Raw genomic sequence first — 27,060 nt, forward strand, 5'->3', positions numbered from 1 at the left:
CACTCACTAGAGTTTGTTTTTGCCTTTTCAACGAAAAAATAACGCACTAAGGTGTTTAACACAAAAGAATGATCACCTGTTTCTTTTCAGAGAGAAGAAGAGGAAGCACTACATAACGTGACAGGAAAACAATTTTATAATAAATATTGTGTCAACTGTGACATAATACTAGATACAATAAACAAAACTTGACCAAAAGAAAGTAAGTTACTGAAGTTCTGTTACATCTGGATATGACATCTACCGGCTCACTCTGTGTTCATTTTGCACCAAATAGCTTTTTTTTCTCAGTGATGAAAATAGAAATGAGTGTGTAGCAAGTGCAAATGTTTTAACAGCAATCTAACAAAAACGAGGCAGAAGCCCATTATCCTTCCTCAAAATACATAACAGACCTTTACCGAGATACGATTTGTGTCCTCACTGATGGTCTAAGATGCAATTACCACATCCAATAAAACAGCACACATTTTCATATTTCATTGTCCCCAGTGTGTACAAGACTCAGTTGTGGAATTATTGACCTGCTATGCTCAACTGGCTGAGTGGAGTTTTAAATATGGATGTAACACGTCTGACGTGCATTACATTAGAGTCCTCTCTGTCTTGTAATGTGGAAGCAAACGCAAGTCTTGAGGACATCAAACATGTTCCAAACAAAAGTAGATGAGATAGTTAACTGACCCCGACTCTTTTAATTCAAGTGTGCTCTAATCCCACGAAAGCTGCTCGAAATTTCTCATCTCATTTCTCCACATTCAGACAAACAACTCGTCTCGCCAAGTAAACTTTCCAAGAGGGAAGAAAGGAATGAAAGAAGAAAGGCAGCTTATTGCTACTGACTGATTTGTAACATGACACAAAATGATGGATTTTACTTTGACATCAATCCTGAATGAGAACAGATACATCTTACATTCAAGAAAGACATTTTTTCAGGAAAATCTGTTCTGGCACAAAGCTGTTTGTCATTGAGATTTGAGCTTTCTCCTCCTCTGGGTTCATATTTCATTGCTCGGTACACATAGCGACTGTAAGCCTCTTTCTTCCACACCAATTGATTTATTTAATGTATTACTCTCATTTTTGGGTGTCTTGTGAACATTTAATAACCCCAGTTCATACAGAAAGTGTTAAAGTGTTAGCTCAGTAATTGTAATTGTTGATTTAATAGTCCTTAACTGACTTATTTGGGCTGCTTCGATATAAGGCCACATATGAAATGTTCCTGTTGTGTAACTTTCTGTGCTTTTAGCTCATTTAGTAGCTTATTAAATACAGAATAATACACTTGACATACTGTTCATACACAGTGCTATGTTGACTGTGATGAAAGGACATGCTACTTGACAAAGCTCTCGGTTTGGAGACCTCCCCATGCGGCTGTTGCTGCTACACAGTATCCAAAGCCGACCCCTCGCTGCATTGAGCCCAGGGGCTGATGGTAGTTCTCGGGGGAACCATTAGCGAGCGGATCGGCAATGTGGCGCGCAGGGAGCAAGCGCAATTCATGGGAGAGCGCCGAAAGAAGTCACAACACTCTAACAACACCTGTCACCCCTGCGCCTAATGAGAAACACAATTAGCAATTAACAGTGCGATCTGTCAGGGCTAATACCTGCCTCCCTGCACGCACACACACACACACACACAGCCAGGGGGAGAAACCAGACCCCCTTCATCAGCACTTCCTTGCAGGTATGAAATGAGCCCAAACAAGCGGATCAATTAGACAGGTGATGTAATGTTGTGAAACCTAAGCACCTAAGCTGATGCCTCGGTGGCAGATTTCCTAAACGGCGCCCTCGCTGATGCTCCACAGTGACTTTTCAGACAGAAATTAAGTGTGATTGTTATCACTCAGCAGGGAACTGAACTGGACTTCAGCACTTCATTCTGGCCACAGATCATTGAGCCTGGGTTATTAAACTGTGTGTGCATGGGAAAGTTTGTCAAAGTGCACCTTCTTTCCTTCCTTGCTCTCTTCTCATGTAAAACAACTTTCGCCTTGGAAAATGGACCGAAGATTAACTGAAGTGATAATAAACAGCACAGGCTGTTAAACTCCCGAAATCAGCACATTCTGTGTTTATCTGGATCCCTGTTAGCCGATGCTTCATGGACACCAACTTCCAAAGATCGATTCAAAGACAATATTGATCCTCACACCTCCTGTTATTTCTCACTGATTAACTCTGAGGGGACGTCTGAGGACGCTTTTCAGCCATAAGCAGGTTTCCAGTAACATCCTCGAGGAAAATAAAGAGAACCGCACTGCACAAACTGCACGGCATCTGTTCATAATTAATAGATGAGACATGCACATTGTTGTTTCCTGTGTAAAAGTAGCCCATATACCAGTCAGCATTCAAGACTTGAGTTTGTTCTCATGTAAAAGATGTTTTTATTGATATCAATGATGCTACAGTGGAGATATCTGCTAAAATGGGGAATACAATAAGGTCAGTGCTAAACGACGAGACTGTTGTTAAATATTTTGTAGCCGTTTTGGAATTAAAAATGTTTCCAACAATGTTCAAACCCAGAGGAGCACGTTATTCTACTCAAGGTAACGCGGGTCTCTGCATTTTCACACTGGTTGCACTGCAGCACTAGCACATCATTTCTGTGCACCCAATAATACATTTAATTACATTTCGTACAACACATTATGTTAATGATCGTTAACAGGAAGAAAAAGGTGCAAATACATGTTTTTATATTACTGCACACGTAATACGAAATAGTGATAACTTCAATTATCTGCTTTTCAGGCGCACCAGTGGGACCAATGAAAATGTAATGTCGTAATTTTTGGGTGCAGGTGCGACCAAAATAGTTGCACCATGGAGCCCTGTGACAATGGGCTTTGTTAAGTCGCCTGTTGCTCTAACTTAAAGGGAAACTTTAAAGGTTTCCAGGGTGAACAACATGTTTCCTCAAGATGCTGTGAAACGGGCGTTAATGCACATTTTCTCTCATTTGATGGCTGTGTCAGAAGCTTCACTTTTCAGACCTACTGTGCCAGAGCTGACCCAATCAGCAGAGATATGTATAAACCCTGCCATAGTTAAAAGGCAGCGCTCTTGTGTAAATCGACTGGGTGTTCAATGAGCCACCATTTGTGCTTAAGTGAACTTTTGTTTGGGCTAAATGTGGCCCAGATGATTCGTCAAAGAGTGACGAAGGAAGCCGGCAAACGTGCCTAAACGTTACTTGATTAAACCTGTGATACAGTATTTCATCTGTCACCAACATTTTTTGTTTTGATTGGGTAATTACAGGTGCTTACGTTTTTACACAAAGTCATACAAATGTCCTAATTTTTCAAACTTTGCATCACATATCTGCTCTGCAAACAGGGTTAAAAATGTTCAGACAAAATGGCCAGTGAAAGTTTTAATTTGACCAGATTACGATTGTTTTTCTGGCTTGTGAGTGAAAAAGAAGGTACTTGCCTATTTCACCAGCATTTGGCAGGTGTCTGGTGCTTATTTTGTGTCCCGATTGTAAAACTGTGCAATAACATTAGAGAGAGGTCAGAGGTCAGGTTTGACTACTGATCACTGAGTCTGTCTGTGAAAGGTTAAAGGCGAATTCTATATTTCAGTATGAGCCTAATTTATATTCTATTTCAGAAAGAGGCATCATGAAAACTTGTGCACAAATACATTCATTTCTATAAACTGTCTCTCTAACACACATCCCTTCTCACACAAACACACACACACACACACACACACACACACACACACCAGCATAAACACTGGCCATATTCTAATTGGATTACACCAGAATGTGTGTGTTTGTGTGTCAGTGTGCGTGTGGCATATCCAGCATAGTAATTGTGTCAGCCTTGTTGGTCAGTGGGGAATTGAAGTGTTAAATCCAATTCTGAATTTGTATCCCTCGTACAGAGGAGGGGGAGATGTAGCGTGAGTACCAACCATATGTCACCATCCCCAATTCAGAGGGATTGAATATGGATGAGAAACAACTCAGAGTCCTGGCGTCGCCACTGGTAGCAGGTTTAGACTGTGACGGTGTACGCTCATTTGTTATCAGACAGGAAGTGGAGTTTTAGACTCCAGCGCTGCAAAACTGACAAAGATTTCCCTTAATGAAGATAAAACTAATTCAGTGGTTCAGTCTGCTACTGTAGTGCTCAGTGCAGGCTTCTCTGGACAAGAGATCACAGAACAGGAGGCAAAAACAGTAAACTAATCTAGTGCTAAGATCAATTAATCTATAAGTCAATGGGGGAAAATAACCAACGTTAAATATATATATTGATTGATTAGGGGCTCAACTAATCATTATTTGCATTAAAGCTTAATTTTTTAGTCTACAAGAAGTCAAAAAAATGTTTTTGTCCAACCAAAAGTCAGTTAATCAATTATTGGCAACTACATTTCTTTCAATCAACTAATCGCTGCGGCTCAAGACAAAATGCCACTCAATACCTAAATCAATCCTCTCACTTCTTTGTCTTATGAGACAGTAACTAAATATATTTGGGTTTTTGGTCACACAAAAAATTATTTGATATCACCTATGCTTTCAAATGGGCTTTATGCAACAAACTGTAGCAATTGACATGAATTAATCATGTTTTTTTGGCCATATATGAGCAGATTGTAATGTCACATGAATCATGAGACCTTCCTCGCTCCTCTTGGTAGTCGATTCAAGCCCATGGAAGATTTGTTTAGGTTGTTTAATGCTGCTGGACTTTGGATTTCTTTGCATGTGCCTCGTCCTGCTCCACTAACAGAGCAAAAGTGGCTAACGGTAGTTTGGAAATGGAGTTTGCAAAGATATACTAATGACTGGCTTCCAGCATAACACAGAAGTTACATTTTACAGACCAAAGAATGAATCAAGACAGTAATCAGCAGATCCATCGATAATGAACATTAATGGTTAGTTGCAGCCCTGCATTAATTGGTTCTTGCTTCGTCTTTTATTAGAGAGCTGCTTATATTTGAAACACACTGACATTAATGTCAAAAAGCTTGATGGCTTTGAGAATAAAAGACATAAAATTTTAATTTCAGATGGAGAAATGTGCCTTTTTGTTGTGTCTAAACAGCACATCTCACTGAGTCCAATATTTGACTTCCTTTCGGTTGTTTTCTCATCCTTATCCAGGCTATGTGCCAAGTTACCATGATTCCAAAATTATTCCAGCGGTCTCATGTGAATGATGTAAGATTTAATTACTGGCATGGCAACCATTCAAATTGAGGCGCTGAATTACAAGATGCCTGTAGGTTGTGCGCCTTGTGATCCAATTTATGTGGCATGTGCTGTGCGGTCAGGGTCACGTAATGTAACTCTGGTGAGCAATCTCTTAATGTCACATCTGTCTGAGGGGAGAAGCTGAAGTGGACTCTACATTGTAAAATGAATATCACGTCTTAAAATCAGAACTTGGCTATGCACGTCTATTTAAATGCTGCATGTTTATTTGTTAGATGTTAATTTGTTTATTGCTTTATTCTGTAGTTAACCGAGGGAGTAACGCTATGACAACTCTGTACTACTATACTGTAGCCAGTTCATTAAAGTCGTCAGGTTCAGGATTACTGCGTTGTCTTTTCCCGACTTCATCAGAAGAAAGCAAAATGGTGTCACAGTATGCCAGCTCATGTCAATCAAACAAGTCACATACCTCACTGTTTGACTGCCACATGATCTCTGGGGAACAGCAGTGCAGAAACAACACCGCAATCAACACCTAGCAACAAACATGTTGCCGTATAAACTGAAAAAACAAATCGTGAGTCTTGTGATCTACCATTTTAAGTGAATAACAAAAGGTGTTGATAACAGTATCTTTCACTAATATTCAATGCTCTCTTTATGTTTTGGAGTCAGTGAATAAAGAACAAGGCCCAGGCAGATGTTGATAATATTTACACAAGAATATGAAACTAATATATGAGACTTAACCAATGTTATCTATTTAGTGGAGTACTTGCATTAAACATGTTTCCAACAATACTAAAACCCAGACTTTATTTACTTTAGTTGGTGAGGAAAAAAGTCAGTGAATGTGACAAAACAGTGAATGTGACAAAACATAACTAAAGTTTTAATACATTATGTCATTTGTGAACATTTTTGCCTGAGACACGTCAGATTTTCAATGGAAACTTTGGTTGTTAAGAGTTAAACACATCAACTCACACGATGCCACGCTACTCCACAATGTCAACAAACTACTTCTTTTGTTTTCACTGTGTTGGCTGACAAACCACTGCTGACAGAAACTGCACGCTGTGAATATAAACTTCAATGGGTGAAGCCAGAGAAGAATGGTTTTAAAGAATGCAGTTGTTGCAAGATCAGCAGGCTAACAAACTAGTTTAACCACTTAGCAAGAGGCGAGGAGGTCAAAACGTCAACAGGTGTCAAACACTTGAACTGAATACTTTTAAAAAACATTAAAGATCATCTTTAATCAAATTTAAGACAGATTTTCAGACGAATCGTATTTTGCAAGTAAGTAGAAACCTAAGAAGTACAAATGTGGTTTAGGTGAGTTAGTGTTTTCTACATTTAAATGAATATGATTCCCCTTAGGACCCACAATTGACAAAAGCTGATGTACTTAAAAAACAATATTTGCTTATAGTATATGTCTGTCAGCAGTTATGCTTCAGGAAATCCAAGAACATATTCTATGACATCCCCTGGGTTTCATCATAGTGTCCAAATCAGTTTCACCCTGCAGCGTCACTCCTTTCTTTGACTTATCCTGCTGAATTTCTACCCCAGAGACAGTCAAATGTACTTCATATACACTAATCTGTGATGTACATGTATCACATATACAGTTTGTGAATTGGTTTTATGGAGTTTACTCCAAACTTGTTGTTTTTAATGGAGTTTACTTGGTTTTATGTTGTACTTCGCTTTACTGAAGTTACTATCTCAGACACGGTCTTTTCTTGCCATTACTGTGATATTTTGCCATTTTGGTTGATCTATTGCTCCTCCTGGTTTTCTCAACAACCCATGAAAAGCATCAAATCTAGTGAAAATGCCAGGCTTATCTTAGTGGTGTCAGCTTGCACTGAGAAACTGCTCCACTGTGCCTAATACCGCCGCTTAAACAGACACAAACAACCCTTGGTTTCCAGTCGATTAATGTTTAAAGAAAAGGTGACACAGCTGAAAATAGCCTGGCATTTTAATCAGATGCATGCACTTACTGGAGGCTTATGGAGTTAATACATCAATAAAATAAAATGACTGTTTTTTATGACTACAAAAGTCTAAGATAAGGTCCCACTTTTTTAAAAACCCCATGTTCAATGAATTTAATTGTAGTGACCGAGCTACACAGTCCCTGCAGCTCCGGGTTCACTTGTATGTCTTAAATCATGATGCATTATTCACAGTCACTACTGTCCCTCAGTGAGTAAATTACATCAAAATAACCTCTTGTATGTATGTTGAATACATGCTGAAGGGCAACAGTGTAATACAGTTAGGTAACAGTTCAACAAGTTAAGATAACATGAATTGGTAACAACTATCACAACATTCACTGCAGTTAAAAAGTGATGTTGAGTAGCAGCTGGAAAACTGATGAATGTCCAAAATCAAATGACATATCTACCTACTAAAAGCATGTTTCTACCTAAGTGAAGCAAGCCTTGTTAGATAAACAAGACCACTCTCTTTGTTAACACATTGAGAGAAGCGATAATTTGTTTTTATTCAAGTTACCCACATGACCGCACATTTTTCTGCCCCAAACGGCAAGAATACAGAATACCTTACTCTACATTAGCCACAAGACAGCAGGCAACAACTGACACTGACGGTGTACTGTCCTTGAATCCATTCCTCCAAAGGCTCGAGGCTCTGCCCACGGCTGTCTCCTCCAGAGTTAATAAAAACAAAAAAACTGCCTTGAATATTAACCCAAAACACCAGCGTCTTCTCTTCCACTCCCGTCTCTTAGTCCAACTAACTGCGCAGCAAACCATATGACTTCTTCAATAATCACATTCAATCTTCAAAAGGCACCGAAACCACAAACACAGCCGAGAGGTGAAGATCAGTGACTGGAATTAGCGGAGGCGAAGCCCAGCAGACAGCTCGCCCTTAGTAATGCATAATTTTAAGCCTTAATATAATTTAATTGAGCAAGTTGTATAAAAATTCACCAACCCGCACAGAGACCAACACTGATTTTTGTACCAGGCTGTAAACATGTTTATTTCTTCTGTAAAGTTGAGCATTTCAACATGGGGTCTTGTGGGACATTTTTCCGGCCTGGAAGTTTCCTTCTTCAAGGTTCTGTAATGTGTGTGATGACATTAACAACTAAGCATGATCAAAGCTACAGCAAGCTATTGGAGACTGGATCACATTTTACTGTCAGAACAAGAACACTCCTCTACCCATACCAGTCTGCGGTTTGTGCACGAGTGTATGCATATATGAACAAACACACAAGTGCACACATGCACACACACTTACCTCCTTTTCATTAAGGCAAAGGAGCGTGAGCAAAGTTTGCTTTTGTAATTGCCCTGCTCTTGCAGACTGTTTGACAGGCAAACAGCGGTGTGGTCTGGCTCTTCAATGTGCCAGAATCTCTAACAAGCTGTGATTAACCAGAGGCAAGGCAGAGTCAAACCGCAAATTCATTGTCAAGAGCAAAGCACGAGTACGACCGTTTTTTGAATTCATTTGTTCAATCCTGTCAGAGACGATTAAAAGATAGCTAGGCCAGAGAAAAAATGACCATTTCAACTTAGCAACAGAACGCGGTCAGTGCCAGACAAAAAATGTTCTTCTCTCATTGTAGTCTGGTGGAGCTCAACAGGCATTTGCTTGACTCTTTTCATAGCCGGCTGTTTAATGAATATTTCACAATTCTTACTACTACTACTACCTCTCTGGAAATATCCAATGCAAGACATAGACCATACATTTGCAGAATCAAGCTTCATTTGATGTCTGTCACACCAGTTCTAGCTGGTATAGTGTGGTAGTTTTTTGTAAATTCTGGTTTGTTAATGCATGTGGGAAGATAATCTCTCCTGAAGTTAACAAAAGCAACACCGCTGCTGTTGTAGGCCAATTATTAAGCAGGAGAGACATTGTGCTCTCTCTGTTGTAGCCCAATTATGTGACTAAGATAAAGCAGGTGTTTTATTTATAAAAACAAATCTTGCCTTAAGCAGGTTTAACCTTTTCTGACCAGGAAAGATTAGCTAAGTATGCTTGCTCTTTTTCAGAGATGCCCTGTTTCACACCTGGGAGTTGCCCAGTACAACCACAGTTCTCTGCTGCTGGCCACTCAGCAGCTCCACTGAAGTAATTGGAGCCTTGAGCCTTCTTGTAAGTGCCTTGATCAAGGGCACGTGTGCGCTAATTGCTGAGGGACAGCAGAGAGTTGCTCATTTACTTTCCCGGCTCAGATCTTCGATGCTGGTCAAGGAATCTGAACCAGCAGGCTACTGATCACATATTTCAGGCCTATTCAAGTGTAAAAGGACTTCAGTGAGTTTGTGACGAAAAAGAATCCTGCATGTGTAGCATTAAGAGGCCATATGACCAGAGATATTTCTTCTTCATTTAGCGTTCTGCAACAGAGATGATGGGTTTAGGCTTGTTTTAATAGATCTTTTATTGATTTGTTTGAAAAGAGGGTTTACTCGGGACAGATTTCAGAAATCAAACTGTAAGAAAATCCAAACAAAATGTCATTCTATAATCCAAAATCAAACCAAATCATGGATTTGGAGAATCGCCACACTCCTACCAGCTGCAACTTATTTTTTTATTGATTACGGGAGCACAACAGCATGCTTATGATATTATATCACACACAAGGCTTCCAGTGGGGTAACATAGATAACTAAAAGCATTTTTGTGATGTGTTTTTCAACTTCAATGGCACCATCAGAAACATGTTCAGACAGTCATAGTGTCAGAGAGCAAGTTCACTCACTACATTAATTAAAACTAAAAATCTCGGGCATGCTGGCAATGTAATTAAAGGATTGAAGACTTAGGTGCATAAACTTGGGTGGGGTGGGTTGAAGAAAAAGTTTAGAAATGTTATTAAATAAATATGAAATTTCACATGATTTTGGACAATTAGACCACTCACATGATTTTGGACCATTGGACCTAAATCTTATAATAAGAAAAAACTTCATCTTTTGGCAACAAAGCCAACCACACGACATAATCACTTTATTTCAAAATATGTCTGTTTTCTCTTCCCGTCCGTCTTTTATCCATACCAGTCATAAAATACATAAATATTAGCAAATGTATAGTTTATATGAGGGGTTATGTTAGGACTAAGAGTATTTATAATGGCTAGTGTGGAAGTTCCCACAGTGATGACAAGAAGTGTAACTACAGTCGACAGGAAGCTCAGTGTGGCAGTTCCTCTCCACCATCATTATCTCTCATCTCTTGGCAAACTTGGGCCATATTTATCAAGTCTGCAGCAGCTCTTTAACATCAACACTTGTCTCTGCCCTGCTCCCCGTCTACTCCTTCTCATCCTCTCCCCCCCCCCCCTTGTCTCTTTCCAGCCTTTCTCTCTTCTTTTTCCAGCCCAAGAGAGGAGACATGGCCATAAATCTCAGAGTAGCTAATGAACTGCATTTAACAATAAAATGCACTGGAAATGGAACATTTCATTTACAAGAAGATCAATGGCAGTGACAAACACCCTTCTCGGAGCGACTAGTTAGCGGGATGATGTTCCGCAGGCAATCTAATCAATCACCGCACACCGACGCTGAGATCAATCAAAGAAGGAAAAGGAAGAAAAAGACTTTTATCTTTATACTGTATTCATGGTCTTTATTTAAATAGGGCCACTAATCACTCACTGAGAAGTCCACCTTCTTGTCCTCTTATTTCTTTCACTCTATGGATGTTATCTCTGTCTCTTTTGCTTTATAACCCACTCTGTTTCTCCCTCTTTCTCCTGCTCACCCTCCGAGCACTGGGGAAGGCAGTTGAGAGGCAAGAGGAGGAGAGTGAATGATAACCATCCGGGGAGTCAAGTGCTCCATCACCGCCATCCCCATCTGCGACCCGACAAGTTCATAATGCCAGGCATCTGCTTTCATTTATAAAGGCCTCACTTAGCCCTCACACACACTCACAGTCTCTCCAGCTTTTTTTGCTACGCCCTCCCCTCCTTCTCCTCCTTTCTCTCTCCCGTCACTCTTTTTCTCCCCATCCGGCTGGCTGAGGAGAGAGCCTCTTGTCCTCCTCCTCCTCACCTAATCCTCCTCATCTCCTCCTCTTCTTCTGCTCGAGCCCTCTCAGGGTTTTTTTTCCCCCGTTTGTCCTCCACAGTTTCATCAATTTCTTCCCTTCGAGCTTCACATCTTCTCCTCCTCTCTCCCTCCCCGCTCAAATGCAAGACACTATAAGGTACCTCAGTTGACGGTAAGCCTTAATTAGAAAGGTTCACAAAATATTTCAAGTGCAAAGTGCCAAAAAGTTAAGACATACATAGGAAAGAATGGATTTTATATAAACTTGATTTATTATAAAAAGATTAATGTTTTCAAGTCCATATACATTTTTTAGAGCCACAAAAATGTAAAATCTTGAGATAATTAACAAGGAAACACACCTGTCCAATATTATTGGAGTTTTTTTACATTCTGATTAATCAATCAGTCCATCGACCATATATTATTTGGCAAAAATTTAGATCTACAATGAATTTTCTTGTTGTTAAGCAAACAAAAAAAGCATATTCTTGAGTGAGGATTTGCTTCTTTTGTGTGTTTTATATAAATCCTAAATATCTCTTTTTTGGACTTTTGGTCAAGACATCTGAGGACGTCACCTTGAGTATGCACGACCAACATGTTTCACAATCAACGGTTAAATGCTAATGAAACAAAGTGTTGTTACAGCTATACTCTGTGCTTCTCTACACAGAGATGGCAACTTGAGTCCATGTACTGTATTTTGAGCAAGCTGTCAATCAGCAGCATTCAGTGCACAAAGCATCCAGTCACTGCAGCAGTCTGCAAGTCAAGAGCCACGTTGTGAATTTGAGTGGGAAGACAGGCTTTTCATTAGATGAATCGTATGGTCCAAATGTCAGTTTTAGTTAGAGAACACTCATTATCTACTGTAAATGTCTACTGCAAAGGGAAAGTTTGACAGGGGAGACATTTGCAACCATTAGGTGGTGCACTTCTCTCACTTTACATGCGAGGGACCTCTGAAGAAGACAAAAAAGAAAGAGAGAGAGAGAGAGAAGACAAACTTGCTCTGCCCATTATGAAGTAAATTTTCTGAAATGGGTTTTTATCATGAAAAATAAAATGCAACATCTGTTGTAAATATATTTGGATACATTAGTGTGTCCTCTGAGGGCTGCATGGAAATCACAGGCAGTCTGTGTGTGTGTGCACATGAGCGCATGCACTCATTTGTGTGTGCGTGCGTGCTGCATTTGTGCAATGAAGTGGCCACACACAGTTTTGAGCAAAAGACAGAACAGAGCCTTGGGCTGAAGAGTGGACTTCTCTTTTCCATGAGGCTTTTGTTAAACACCTCATGAAGTACCTTTGATGGAGTACTTCAGCATTCAGCCTCAGTCTGACAAAGTAAATACAATAACGGGGGAAATGCAGCCACCAGGGAGACAGATCCTGAATGTAAAGATCCAAAAGCTGAGAAATGGTGTTTTATTATGGTACCAACTAACAAATATAAACACCAAGGCTCAATGCCTTTGACAAGAAAATGATCCTGGAAAGATTTTATGAAGAAATTACTATATTGTGTGTAGAAGCAATCATTTTAGCTTCATTTCTAAAGTAAACTACATCCTGTATATCAACTCAGTGTTGTTAATGATATGGAATTTTTTAACAAATGCCCACTTAATAATTACATTTAGATGAAAATGTCTACAAAACACAGGCACTACGTTCGAGGTTAACTTTTCTAAAATCCTCCACAAACGTACACTAGAAGGTTGCAACTCGTAATTTTGTTACTCTTGGCCTGTATAAAGACGAGTCACCAGAGAATCACAGAAACATCATATCCATGTGACACTATTGATACATAAAACACATGTAAATGCCATAATTCCATCATCCTTTCTATATTGTTTTCCACCGCTGGAGATAGATTGGCTTTCTTGAAATTACATCATCTCGTTGCGCCCTTTTCTTTTACAGTGGTTTAATGGCTGGACTGGAGAATTTCATCAGCCATTTTTCTTCATTTGTGCTACATTTTGGATGGATGGACATCAAAGCATTTGATATGCATAATATTGGACATTAAAAATGGTCAATGTTGGTAAAAATTCAGTTTGTATGTAATGAGTTATCTCGTCTTTGTAGGTTTCAATAATGAGTCTTGTCAATCAAGGTAAATATGTCCCCAGACGAACCCCTTTTAAGTCTTTATTAAAGGGCTGAAACTACTCTTTAATGAACCAGATACAATCAAAATTAATCTTTAATGAGTTAAATCATCAAACATTAGCTGGTCCCAGTTTCTCAAACATGTGGATTGACAGCATGCTCCGCTTTACATTACACTAATATATTTGAGTTTTGTTCTGTTAATCGGACAAAACACATTTACAATTTAAGAATATTACCTTGAGTACTGGGAAATAATTGACAGATTAACTGAAAATGAAAATAGTCATTAGTTGCAGCTCTATAATTAATATATTTTTAATGGAACCATTGTTTTTGAAATGTCAATCAAGACACATTGGAACACGCTATCTACAGTAATGAAACTTTAATAATGACAACATGTAGGGTATGGTTGCTTAGCAATCGTATTTAAATGTGCTTTAATCATCCTAACCTGACTCCAACTTTGTGTTAAAATGTGTTAACAGGCCAAGAACACTGCACGGACCTGCTTTGAGGTTTCAAACTTGATCCTCAGGGCTGCATGCATCACTGTAACTGATCCCATAATGTATCACAGGATCTGGTGTCTTTAACAGGCTCTGCTGCAGCCGTTTACTGGGGGCTAAGCGTCCTTGTGACAGTGTTGTTGACTGCTGACAGCTCCCACCTCCCGTGCTACTGTCTCCCCCCAGCTGGCTGGCTCTAACGTTAATGGTCGCCCTCAGTAGGAGCCGACGGGTCGCGGGTGCCTTTGCCGTCATCATTAAGCACCATTGGTTTAATGAACACGGCGTTTAGGAGTGCTTGGACCTTCATGCTCCGCTGCCTCATTAAGTGGAAAGCAAACTAATATGGGGAGCAACCTAGAGCTCACCTCTAGAGATGAGAGGGAGAGAGAGAGTGAGGAACACACAGACACACACTCAGACTTGGTGTCTGGAGGAGGCCTTTGATGGAAAGAGCTTGAACCAAGTTGTAAAACATAAGAGAACAGTGGTTGTTACAGCTTTGAACATGCAGTAGCAGCTGTAGTTTACTGGTGGTAGTATTAACACCATCACTAGAGGAAATTCAGTATATTTAGCTTGTGAACTGCAAGAAGTAGAAACAGCAGCTACTACTTGAAGTTTTAGGACTCATTGTAATCATAAAAGTATTGTGTATGTTTAAAGGACAATGTGAGAAGGGAGTAACTTAGGTAAATGATAACACATAAGGATCCTGATTACCACTGATAGTCTTCTAATTGATAAGTTGGTGGACAGAAAATGAAAACACTTTGATATTTGATTGATGGTTACAATTATCTTTCAAGTAAAAAGCCTGAAAACCTCTGCTTCCAGCTTCTCAGGTGTGAATTTTTGCTGCTTTTCTATGTTTTCAATCATTGTAGATTAAATATCTTTGGGTTTTAAAGTTTTGGTTCGGTGCCTTAAACCCTGAAACTGAAGTTTTAATACATTTTATGGACTAAATGATGAAGTCCTTACATGCGTAAAAAAGGCCTCAGGTCATCATTGCATAGAGTAGCCCATCATCACAGCCAAAGAGATGAGCCGTGTACAATAGAGTGCAGAGTCCAATATACCAATACCAATATATCTGTTGGCCAATATAATTGTCCAAACTTGGCTCATCACAGAAATATCAGCTCTGGCATGTTGTCAGATATGTGTAGGTACAAAAATACTTTGTTTTTAATGCAGAACAAAGACGCTTGGGTCAACTGTAATTATTAAATTCACAGTTAAGTTTGGTGTTAAAGGAATTCCTCAAATGTGGTTATCAAACAAATATTACAATTTGTTGTTAAACTGTGAAATATCGGTCCCAAAAATTGGTTGGGCTCTAGAAAAATGTGTACGTTTTAAAGGCTAGGTGCTGATCTTTTCAATTCCACCTTAACACAATGTTCACATGCCATATGTTGTCTGTTTCTGAGAGTGTAAAGTCACTCCACTTAAGTATTGCTTCACTGCCATTATGAATGATAACAGTGACCCAATACTCTTTAATGTGAGCATTGTAATCAGATAAACTTGAAATTAAAATCCAAACGTCCAATCATTTATCTCATGATCAGTTTCACCAGAGTTTACAGAAATGTGCTTATGGTGTCCTGTTATACAACCTAGAACTCACATTTTCCATGGCCAATAAATGGAGCCATTCTAGTCTGACGTTGCTGATCTAAATAGAAATATCCTCTATAAATTATGGTTTTAAATATAAAAACATAAACCCGCAAAGTACCAGCCTACATACAACATTCAAAATCCATACACTGTTCCCTGATTTCAGTCATGACCCACTTACAGCCTCAAGTCTTTGGCTTTCAGAGAAGCTGTGAATGAGGGAGACTTCTCAACCCGCCGCCCACATCCTCAGGTGGCTGTGCCAAAATCTGCCCACACCTTGCCATCCATCCTGCCATTTTGTCCATCCACACATCCCCTCCTGCCCCTCCTCTTCCTGCCTACTCTACTTTCCTCATCTCCTAGTCCCCAGGGTGGGCCTGGGAGGAGATAATTCCCTCTCTGCACAGGAACAATTAAGGGCTCGGCTCAGGGCTTTATGGTCAGAGGAGCAGCTGCTTTTTGCCATTTCTGGGTCCATAACTGTCGGAAATGACAACGTTGGGGGTAGAGGAGCACCCTGGGCCCCTCCTCCCGATTCTATACAAGAACCATAATTCTTTTCTGCCTATTCAGCATATATCACACACGTCTGTAAGACAACTATAAACGGATAACGTCACAGAGTAGTTGATGTTTGTGTGACAGATTGGAGACACAGTCAGGCTGTAAACATTTCTTGCAAGCAGATGCCAAAGAGGCCCAAATAATTAGGTTGTTTCAGTTAACCTGAGTGGGCGAAAAGTAAGAACGACAGACAACAGACTGAAGTCCAAGGAAAGAGGCAACAGGTAAGAAAGGGGGGAAACTTCATCCAATGCAGATTCAGCTACAACTTCTGAAAGTAAAGTCACTCATATGAATTCATCCATTTTCTTCCACTTACCCAGGGTCAGGATGAGGTAACAGCAGACTAGGCAGGTTGTTCCAGACCACAGTCTCCCCCAGCAATGTTTCAGAATCACAATCACAATCAGTATTCCTGTATTGCTCCTCAAACAGGAAATTTGTTGCAGCTCCTACTGGGGGGGGGGATCAGACACTTAATCCATCCAGCAGGTTCTGGGTTTACTCTGGGATCTCCTCCCACTTGCACTTGCCTAGAGAACCTCCACAGGTAGGAGCCCAGGAGGCATTCAGATGTCTGAACCACCTCTGTTGGCTCCTTTCAACGCAAAGAAGCAGCAGCTTTATTCTAACCTCCCTTCTGATGTCCTTACCCTATATCTAAGGCCGAGCCCAGTCACCCTACTGAGGACCGCAATCTCATTCTTTCCATCACTCCCCAGAACTAATGAGCAGAAGTGAGGAAAGACAAAGCTTTTGATTCACCAGTCACTAAACGTTCCAACTCTCACCACTCACTTAAGTCAACTCACATTAAGTTTTATTCAGCTCTCAAGAAACTGTTACACACTGCTGACGATGGGTTGAAGCTAAAGACTATGCTTTAACAGAAAAATCATACTACAATCTGAATCTAAAAAGGAGTCCTACGGAGTGGAAATAACTGAAACTGGTGGCCATAACTTAAAGCCTGCATGGCATTGTTATATTATCCAGGAGGTTTCTGTGTCGAGGAACAATAAGATTTCTAAAAAAATCTTACTTGGAAAAAGTTATTTGTTGGCATTCAAAACATAACAATTTCCCCTGAGTGTTAGTCATTGATATACTATTAAAGCCTCAGTTGTTTTGCTAAAATTATAAAACATTTTAAATGTTTCATCTGATGGTGAGGTAGGTAGGCTAACTGTAAGCTTATAATACGGAAGGGAGAGCCTGAGGCACATTTTCTGACGTACTAGCCTCTAGGTAAGAGTGTAAACTAGCTAGCTAACCTGCCGACCTCAGAACGACTGCATAAAAAAAAAAAAAAGTAATATTGAATTGGATTTTTGAAGTTTAACTGAACCAATACAACTAGTTCTCGCTCTAGAAGGAAAAAAAGCTAAGATTAAGCTCAGATTCAAGAATGGTGCAGTGTGGGCATCTGTGCTTGAATGTGCGTAAGTGTGTTAGCATGCATGTAGGCTACATGTCTATGTATGACAGAGTGAGAGCGCGATGAAGACAGAGAGAGAGAGAGAGCTGTGAAAAAGAGGACTGAATGAGTGGGAAGTGGGGAGGGAAAAATAGCTTGGTCTTTGGCTGTGTCATCTGAAGTGTTGATAAGCGATACTGAGGGAGGTGTGAATGGTGTTAACAGGGTGCCCTAGAGAGGCTAATTGCTTAAATGGAGAGTCTAGTCATTATGGGTACCCTCCGAGTGATTAGAGAAAACAGTGAAATGATAATATACAACAAGTGATTCTGAAAACCTCATCAAACTTTCCCCAAAATACCTCAAGACTGCTCGAAAGCATTCATAAAAAAAAAAAAAATCCAAACAAGTACTACAGTACAAATAACCGTCCAGTATGTCCTGTGTTATCCATGGACCTGTGAGTGCACTTGCACACGTTTATTTTGAAGTATAGCTTTAATGCACAAGTTACTGGTTACATTGAAAATCAGATGAGGTGTGTTCAGTTGGTTGCCTTCCTCAACTCATGAAAGGAAATAAATTCTGATACTGCGGAAAAATAAATTGCTGTGTGGGAAATAAATACAGAAATAATTGTATGGATGAAAAATAACTCTTGGATTTAAAAAATATTTTGGCTACCCACTAAAGACATTATTTATTAATATTTCTATTAAATTTTGGCCATATTTACTCATTATTTCTCGGCTTTAGTCAATTAACAAATTCATCAACCATTTATCCATTTATAAACATGGCAGAATAATACTTTGGAGAATAAAGTAGTCTATAAACATTTCTAATGAAAAATAGTGATGGAAATCTAATGCAACCTAAAGCACCTAAGCAGTGCTTTTCCATTAAACTGAGAAAAGTAGTGGAAACCTAAGTTTATCCTTCTCATAGATCACTTCCATCACCACTGATGCAGCATCGTACTAAAGTAAACTTATACCTTATTTACTTCCTTCGCCGATCTATGATTACACCTTCCTATCCCGCTGATGATCTCCATCCCTGTGTCTATCTCTTCCCGCTCATTATTTTTCAGATGGAGGTCACGCAGCTCAAGGAAAGACATCTTCATTAGGACTTGCCCAGAAAAGTTGGATCTCTCTCTTAGACTGTTTTGGCAGAGAAAGCCCAGACAACCAGAATAGCCCTGTAATGCTACAGATGTCCTATTGATTAACTCGCTGTCAGAATCAATAAAGTTGGGTTTTCAAAATGCTCGGGCTATTGCCGAGACGTTAAGGTTGCTCCTGGATAAACAGGGAGATTTATGGACCAAACAGAGGAGCGGATTGCTGCATAGTAAATCACAACCCACAGGATGCTGTAAAGGAGTGCTTGAGGAGTACTCATTAAATTTTGAAGGTCTGTGATTTCAGAGAATTTTTAAAATTAATAAATTTTTTATGACCAGTCCTGCTGATTAAGTTACCTATTTTACACATGTTTTACCAGCTACATTTATACAACCACGACTCCCTGACCTTCCACAGAAACGATGTACATTTCTACACTTCGAGGAAAACACAGCAAACTGTTTCACAAAGAGATAATCACCATTACTGTACCAAAACTGCTGAGAAAGCAAGGCCTGGCCCACAAAGGGTTAACCCCAAACATGCATTGTTCAGACTCAGTAGGGCATGTGGCCTCATTCAGCTACCTGAAATGCCCCCACCACGCCCGAAAACTACTCATAGCCACAGTCCCCATGTCACTGTATTCATTAATTATCAACTTCATTTTTCACTGCAAAACTGTAAACAAGATGGGGAAATGGGGAGCTAGAGAGTGATTAGAGAGAAAAGGAGGCTGAGGGAATGAGACAGTAAAGGAAGAGGTAGAGAAGAGATAGCATGAGGGAAAATAAAGGGGAAGAAGGTGAATGAAAATGCTGTTGGGCAGAAGGGAGGACAAGGAAGTGAAACTGACACATTTTTCACAGGGTTCATATTTTTTTTTCAAGCAAGGGATGTTGCAGAAGCATCCCAGTGCCTGTTCCCCTCCTAATTATTCCAATTATCATGGCACACTATGAAAACGTGATTAATAACACAGAGGATATTGTTGTGGCAATTAGCCATATGGTGGTGGGACTCTGCTCTGTCACGATTTTGCCATTAGCATCTACTTATGTTTGTCAGAGGCGTGCAGCCATGACAAGCTCAAGTTCTGCTCACCTTGCACTCCCCACTGAGAGCCACACGCTGGGGTGGGGGGGAGCTGGGTATTCCTCCTGGCTTCTCGCCTGACTGAATTTTTTATGCAGCATCCGGTCGGACTGGGGACAAAATGTCAACCGGCGTCTGGGATGGCCCATCAAACTCTGGTGCTCCTGGGAAAGCGAGGGGAGGGGAGGAGGGAGGAGGCATAAGACGAGAATTATTTGTGCTTGTGTGTTATACCAACACAAACAAAATGTAGTGATGCATATATGAGCAGGCTCTCTCTGTATATTTATTTCAAACAAAAGTACATGCTCACATGCACGCACATGCACATGAATAGACACCATGACATGCAAACGCACGCTAGGTCACAGCCAGTCAAATGAGTCGAGTTGACTCGGAGTCCGTCTCCACGGTAAGCAGTTTTTACAACGAGAGCCCCCTTGTTAAGACCTGTTGGTATTCTCCAGATGGCAATAAAAATGCATGAGGTCTGCTGGAACCGTGGAGAAGAGCTCAGCCACTTAAGTAGGAAAAACAAAACCTCAGAGAGAGAAAAAAAAAAGCAGGTAGAGTGTGTCGCCAAGCTGATACTCCAAGGACTGAGGAGAGAGCTTCAGACGAGTGCAGCGCCTCTACGGCTGCTGGTGTGCACTTCCGAGAACTGAGGATGTGCATCTTGTTATCCATCTTATCAACTTAAGATAAGTCATCTTGTTATGCCACACAAGCTGGCATTTGACTGTCAAGAGTTGTGCTCTGTGGATGTTTGAATATCATTTCAAAGAATTCAAAAGGGAGGGTGCTGTGTTACAAACTTTGGAAAGAAATGAATAAGATTTGGGTTTAAATAAGTTAGCCCTTGTTCGAAGAAAGTGACACCCTTAATTGAAACAAAATGAGAGACAGAAAAATTCCTGCACTTTATGAAGTCAAAACTAATCCGATACAACTGTTTTGCAATAAATCATAAATTCCTGAAGGTTATAAGGTGTACGTTTTTGTTGAAACAGTTTAAGAGCAGCGTTGGTTTAAGTTTATGATCATTTTGTAGGATGTAGTCAGTGGTTCTTGTGTGTTGCATTACATGGAGTATTTGTTATTGAGGCTTCTCTTATTGATAAAATTGAGGTGAATAAATAGAACACCTTTTATTATAACACAACACAGCTCAACAGCAGCACAAACTAAATGATCATACAGATGATCGATAAAAAGTGAATTACTAGACCGAATAGATTCGAAGCTGCTACAGTTGACATCAACATCAAATGTATTTGAATGCTTACAATGTTGTTTTAATCTGTTTTTGAAGAAGAAGTCGGCGATGCGCAGGGTGTGCTGAAAAGAGGCAAAAAGCAGATTCATACACATAATACAAATTCACAAAATTAGGTCACACGTGCAGTAACAGGCAGTGGCTGACATTATTTAAGTAAATAATCACAGCAAGTATGAAGCTTAAAGAATAAATGTGGGGAGGAGGCATCACCGACATTCCTCTATCCTCACTTAAGTAAATTAGGATCAGAATTATGTTCATGTGGCCCTGATCACTTTCCAAATTTTTCAAAACAGCAGACACAAAGGACATGACCTCACATACATTTACAGGAGCGGTAGAAGACTTTTGCATAAAACTCAGTAACTTCTTATAGCATTCTTTTACCAAAAAGACCACGTATATGCAGGCGTTTTAAATGCAGTTTGCCTTCCTGCTTTTCTTGTTTGTCACATTCGACATCATGCAAGCACCAGAACACAGTAAACAGTGGAAAGCATCATGGAGGCCAGAAACAATGGTGGTTACTAAAATGATCTGGTGTCATGTTTTCATCACAAAGCTGGAGCCTGTTGTACCCTTTCCCACTGAAGACGAAAACCAGATGTAAGGGGTTCGAGTTGTTTTATTACGCTACAACCTCCCATCGACTACTAGCTGTAAACATAACAAACACAAAACAGAAAGCCAACTATGAAGGAGTATCTGACAGCAGTATGGACAGCCACATTTTCTCAGGGCCTTAATATGGGCAGAGGAGTGCAGCTGAAGAGGAGGGATATGGGACTTTTCATAGCCATAATTAAAACAGCAAGATAGATTCAGTAATTGAATGAAAAATCAGGATCTGAGCAACATCTGTGCCAACCACATAAATCATTTCAACGAGAGGCTTGAAATGCCATAAAACCCGTGTGACTAGGAGTCAGAGAGCCTGTCACATGCATCTCAGGGCGGCGTGGATGACAAGATAACAGACACTAGACCTGCCACTTTAATTCACTATTTTAAATAAACCGGTGGGATAAAAGAAGCTCAGCACATGACCAGAATGTCACGACACAGGGCTTCAAGACATGAATGTAGATTCAACAATAAAAACTTAAGACTTGAATGTTGTTTTTGTTTTCAAGAGAAGTTCATAATGAATGCCGTCGTACTTTTCACACACTGCAATGACAAACATGACAAAGAGCGAGAACTCACACCCTGTAGCGCATACAGAGAAAGACGAACAACAAGCTACGAGACTTCCTGTCCAATGACTCGCAGAAACTCTTCACTGGTTCGCAGTATGAACAGGTCACGTATGCTGGTTTCGCCTTAACCACATTACAAATGAATGAAAAGGTCACTGCATTGTCTGCATTACTTCCTGATTTGCAGGTGCAACATAGACATCAAAGATCACAACAAAAACCACAAACTGCCAAATGCGAGTGACGAACGCAAGCACACATATTGGAACATTTCAAACCACCATATTCAGCCACCACATGTATACTGTTAAAGGACAAGGACGTGCATTGATAGCTTGAAATCAACATGACTTACTATTCAACGTGGCAATTAACACGCTGTTTTCCTGTTAATTTGAGTTAAATCTCCACATCATCATTAGAATTAGTGACTATTTACTGAAATTCACGACAGCGATTTTACTAATCATAACATGAATTGCCCCACACCAACAGTCATGGACATACTTAATAACTTAAGTTACCAGTTACTCTGTATATTCATTATCATTTCATTACAATGCATTCTTGAGGGTCAAGATTTTATGGATGCACAAACTACCTTCAATATAAGTTTTTACAGTTTCTCCATCTTTGACAGCTGCAACAGTAAATGGGGGACACATTATTGTTTCAATAATTAAAACCCAGTCATATAACAAACAGTATTCTGCTTAATGAGCATTTATTGCATATTATGATGATAATACTACTTATGGAAGAGTATTTAAATACTGTGGTATTGCAACTGCTAAAATAATCTGTTAAACACTGAAGTCAAGGTACTTTTTAACAGTTTTTAAAGAGCTTTTGTGTTAAAATCTAAGTTACACAATAAGTACAAGTTATAAATGACATACACATTTTAAAATATGTTGCATGATATTTGCTGCAACACTGTTAGCCTCACATTTTGATGTCATCTGCTGCAATAGATGTACAAGTAGCAACATTACCAGTTACAGTACCCGAGTAAAACTTTGCATTAAGGCTCGTTTTAGCTAGGTGAATCTAGCTACCTAAACCATTACCATACCTTTATGTCCGGCTTTTCCATCCATCAGATAGTCACTCAATCAGCTGCATCTCCTTTACAACTCTTTGAAAGTTGCTGTAGACGTTGTGAGGCGTTCTCCAGTGATAGTGTAGTCTCCAAGTTCCAAGTCCAAACACGTTAGCGGCAAGCTAAAGGGAGAGTTGGCTAACATTAGCTACAGTTTGTACCTAGCTCAGGTTTCCTCGGTGGAAATGCTGTTCAGCAGGTGTTCGTACAAATAAATAATATCACCACATGGTTTCAGCGCAACTTTGCTGATTTTACATACTAGAAACAGTTTTCCACCTGTTTACGGAGCACTGCGAGGATCCCGCGCATTTTCTCATTCCGCCATGTTTGTTTGGGAAGTAAACAGCGCCATTCGTCTTCACTTCCGGTATGATGACCCCAGAATAAAATAAAGTTGACACATATACGTATATTATTTATTTATTTACATTTTACTTACAAAAGATTATTACAATAACTAAAATGAATTTTAGACAGAAAAATCAAATAATTAGAAATCCATGAATACTATGTTGATTATTTCTGAAGTGACTGGATGATCCAGCCAAATATTTATTTTAGAAAAATCTAACTCAGCTGATGGCAGTATTTATAATCAATGCATCCATGTAGTCATCACAGAAATAATTGTAATAATTTTGTATTGTTGATTTTTTTTTTTTATTAACTGATGGGTTCCGCTCTAAATCAGCCGACAAACTGGCACTAAATCATATTTTACAATGTCTTAATTAACATAACTGACCCTTGTGTCTTTTTATCTATCAACAACCTACTTACAACTACCTAATTTCTCAAAATGTAATAAATGTTAAGGTGTAATAGGCCTAGTGTCCTAAATTAGATTGGTTTACTTAACAAAAAGCGTTACTGCTCATATAATACAAAGGTATGAAACAACAGTTCACAGTATCACAATATTCTTTGGGGGTTTGCAGGGGAGGAAGGATTTGGAGAGACTGACCTACCTCTTCCACTTGTTATATGTCCAGTGTGTCCTATCTGACATGACTTTGTGACTTGTGATGATTCATGCACGGCCCAAGACTGGCCATCGGGAGAGTTTACTGAGTGCCGGGCCAAGGTTAAAAATAATCAATATGAGATAAAACGTGTGATCTCTCGCTGTAATCACGTGTGTGTGGAGTGCAAATGACTGTGCAGTCTGAAGGAAAAATGTAGAGCACAGCTAAGAGAGGACAAGGAAAAAGGTGGAGCTGAGAGGAGGCACATTAAAAGAGCATAAGCCCGGGAGGAAAGTCTAGTGAAAGCTGCAAAATGACTGATATGATAAAAGCAAGGGACATGGTCAGTGTTAAAAATATACACAGCATATACCAGCAGTGCCGCCCCCTTATCACCTCATAATAATCTACTATTTACTCTCCCAGATTTTATGTTTTTAAAAACTAATAAATTCAACATTTAATCATGTATGGAATAATGACGAGTCCGGTCAGAGCTGAGCAATGCCAGGTGCAAAAGGATAAAACAGCAAATGTGTGCAAAAATTACATATATATGAGTGTTAAGCTTTAATTATGGTAATTATAATTGCAATCTACTAACACTTGATCTGAAGACACTTGGCTGTTTACACTTTGGATCGTTTTTGAAGCAGTTTCTGAGTGATGTACAACAACTAAAAGATAAGTTAATGCGTCCATAAACAGAAAACAGAAGAAATATGTAAATAAAATGTGTACAGCGAACACAGTCTGTTAGAGATGTTTGGAGATTGGCCTGAATTGGTGTCCCAGTCTGGTTTTGTTCCCGCAGTTCATTGTTTCAAAAGGCTGGAGTTTTTGAATTTCAAGCTATGTCGTAAACAGTTTTCTAAAAATGACTTGTGGCTTCAACGGTAGACAATAATGTGCTTTATTTTCATGCTAACAACCATTTTGTAGGAGGACTGTAGGTGTCGATGCTTTCAAATGGTGGATATCTCATTTTAAGATCACTGGATTACATCTGAGACTTGTGGCGGACTCAGACTTAAATCTGAGAACTGCCTCCCCACGCTAATCTCGTTTTCTTCATAAGAGGCTGGGATTTCATACATATCCTTATTTTCATTCCGCTGTCCCACCTGGCCACAAAGAAAGTTCCTAAACCACAGTTTCCTTGAGTTAAACCCGTAAATGAATGATCTTAAGTGGGAGAAAACCCACTTAGCTCTGTGTTGCAGCAGCGTGTGGCTTCAAAGGCGGTCCCCTGACGTTTCAGAGACGATTTCACCTGAGACAAAGTGCAGTCTTCATTAATAAAATATTCCTCACTGCCCAGAGCGACACAGGACTCATTTAAAGTCCCTCTTCAACTCAACGGGGACACTACTCACAGGGAGATACGGTGACTACACAGGGAAGCTGGGATTTAGACTGTCATATTAAGAGTTTTACTACAGAAATAAATAGTGTAAAGAAAAAAAAGGTTTTAAAAAAGCCAGACACCTTCTCTAACAAAAAAATGTTTCATTGTCATTTTTAGTGAATGAAAGATGCGTGAGCTTCTTTTTTTACCCCCCCAAAAAACATATTTCTGCAGATATCGTGTAGCTGTTTGAGATCAAGACCTCAGTCACACACACTAATACACTAGAAAGGCATGTTCTCTGAGTAGACATGATCCTTCCTCTAATTATTCAATAATCTAATGACACAATTGGTCATGGTGAGCAACACCACGCGCTGACACCAGATGGTGGCTTTTGCGATGAAACCCCCCACACACCCTCTGTGCATCCTCATTTGGGTTCATCTCAGAGAGAGGCCTCGTCTGTGCTCTCCAACTTGCCAAAGACGATTTGAGGAATTCACCTCTGAAACTCTGTGTTAATTTTTTGCGGAATCAAGAAAAAAAATCACCACCTTACTTGTTCCGTGCCCTGCAGAATGTGTGCGAGTTGTCTTATTTTGTCATCATCCGGAGAGTAATTTGTTTTAGCTTTTTGCGCAATCAATCATTTCGGAGCAGCAGGTGCACCTCATGTCAGCTCTCGTTCTGGAGCAAAATTCGTCGTCTGTAGATGTAAGAGCTGTTCTCAGGCCTTACAACATTCAGTGACTGTTCCATCTGCAGCTTAGCGGGACTGAGTGATGTGATGACCTTGATCTGAGGCAGCCTCCTCGGGGCTGCTCCAGGGCAGAGGGACAGAATGTCAAGAAAGGTTTGTGCAAGGCACCGTGACTACAGGAATGTATGTGTGTGTGTGTCAGGTGAAAGCTACGTATCAGTAACCTGTGCTGCAGGAGTTCTGCTCACTCGTGTCACCTCCCTGTTGGCCCGTCTTCATGTGGAGGTCATTTTTTAAAGATGCACTTAGCACCTTCTAATGTGACGCCAACTGCTTACAAAACGTTTTTATCAACTAGTTTGTAGCTTAACTATTGACCGTATATTAATGATAAAAAACTGTTTTTGTAATTACTACATCGTGGGACAATACTGCACATCAACACACGCTAAAATCAGGTTTCTATTGCATATTTTTCTGTGTGAGCGCACTGAGATGTGTGGACTACCATTTTAAAAACTTGAGTTTGGCATTATGGCCATCGCCATCTTGTCTTCTTGGATCTAGAAGTCACCATATTTAGTCGAGAGCGTTGAGCTGGGAAGGTTTAATGGATTGCATCTGACTAAAAACCAATTACACAAGATCGGAAGGTAGCCACACCCTAAAACACACCCTGCTTTATTGTCTATTTTACGCTAAATAGGA

General features: G+C 39.8%; 1 long non-coding RNA gene across 7 annotated transcripts in view; it reads right to left on the reverse strand.

Annotated features, from left to right (window-relative positions):
* Window positions 1-23,704, reverse strand: part of LOC115567287 (uncharacterized) — a 50,595-nt gene extending 26,891 nt beyond the window's left edge. For 5 of the 7 annotated variants that reach the window (XR_003981162.1, XR_003981161.1, XR_003981166.1 and 2 more), the window contains exons 1-3: window positions 23,307-23,683; window positions 21,040-21,091; window positions 19,763-19,917 (exon numbers count right to left, since the gene is read on the reverse strand). This is a non-coding gene — a long non-coding RNA (uncharacterized LOC115567287). Of the gene's footprint in view, window positions 1-19,762; window positions 19,918-21,039; window positions 21,092-23,306 lie in introns of all 7 variants that reach the window. The other 2 variants (XR_003981168.1, XR_003981163.1) reach the window with 2 other exon arrangements.
* Between the last annotated feature and the right edge of the window lie 3,356 nt (window positions 23,705-27,060).

Source organism: Sparus aurata, chromosome 17, assembly GCF_900880675.1.
Source record: "Sparus aurata chromosome 17, fSpaAur1.1, whole genome shotgun sequence".
Taxonomy (NCBI): Eukaryota; Metazoa; Chordata; class Actinopteri; order Spariformes; family Sparidae; genus Sparus; species Sparus aurata.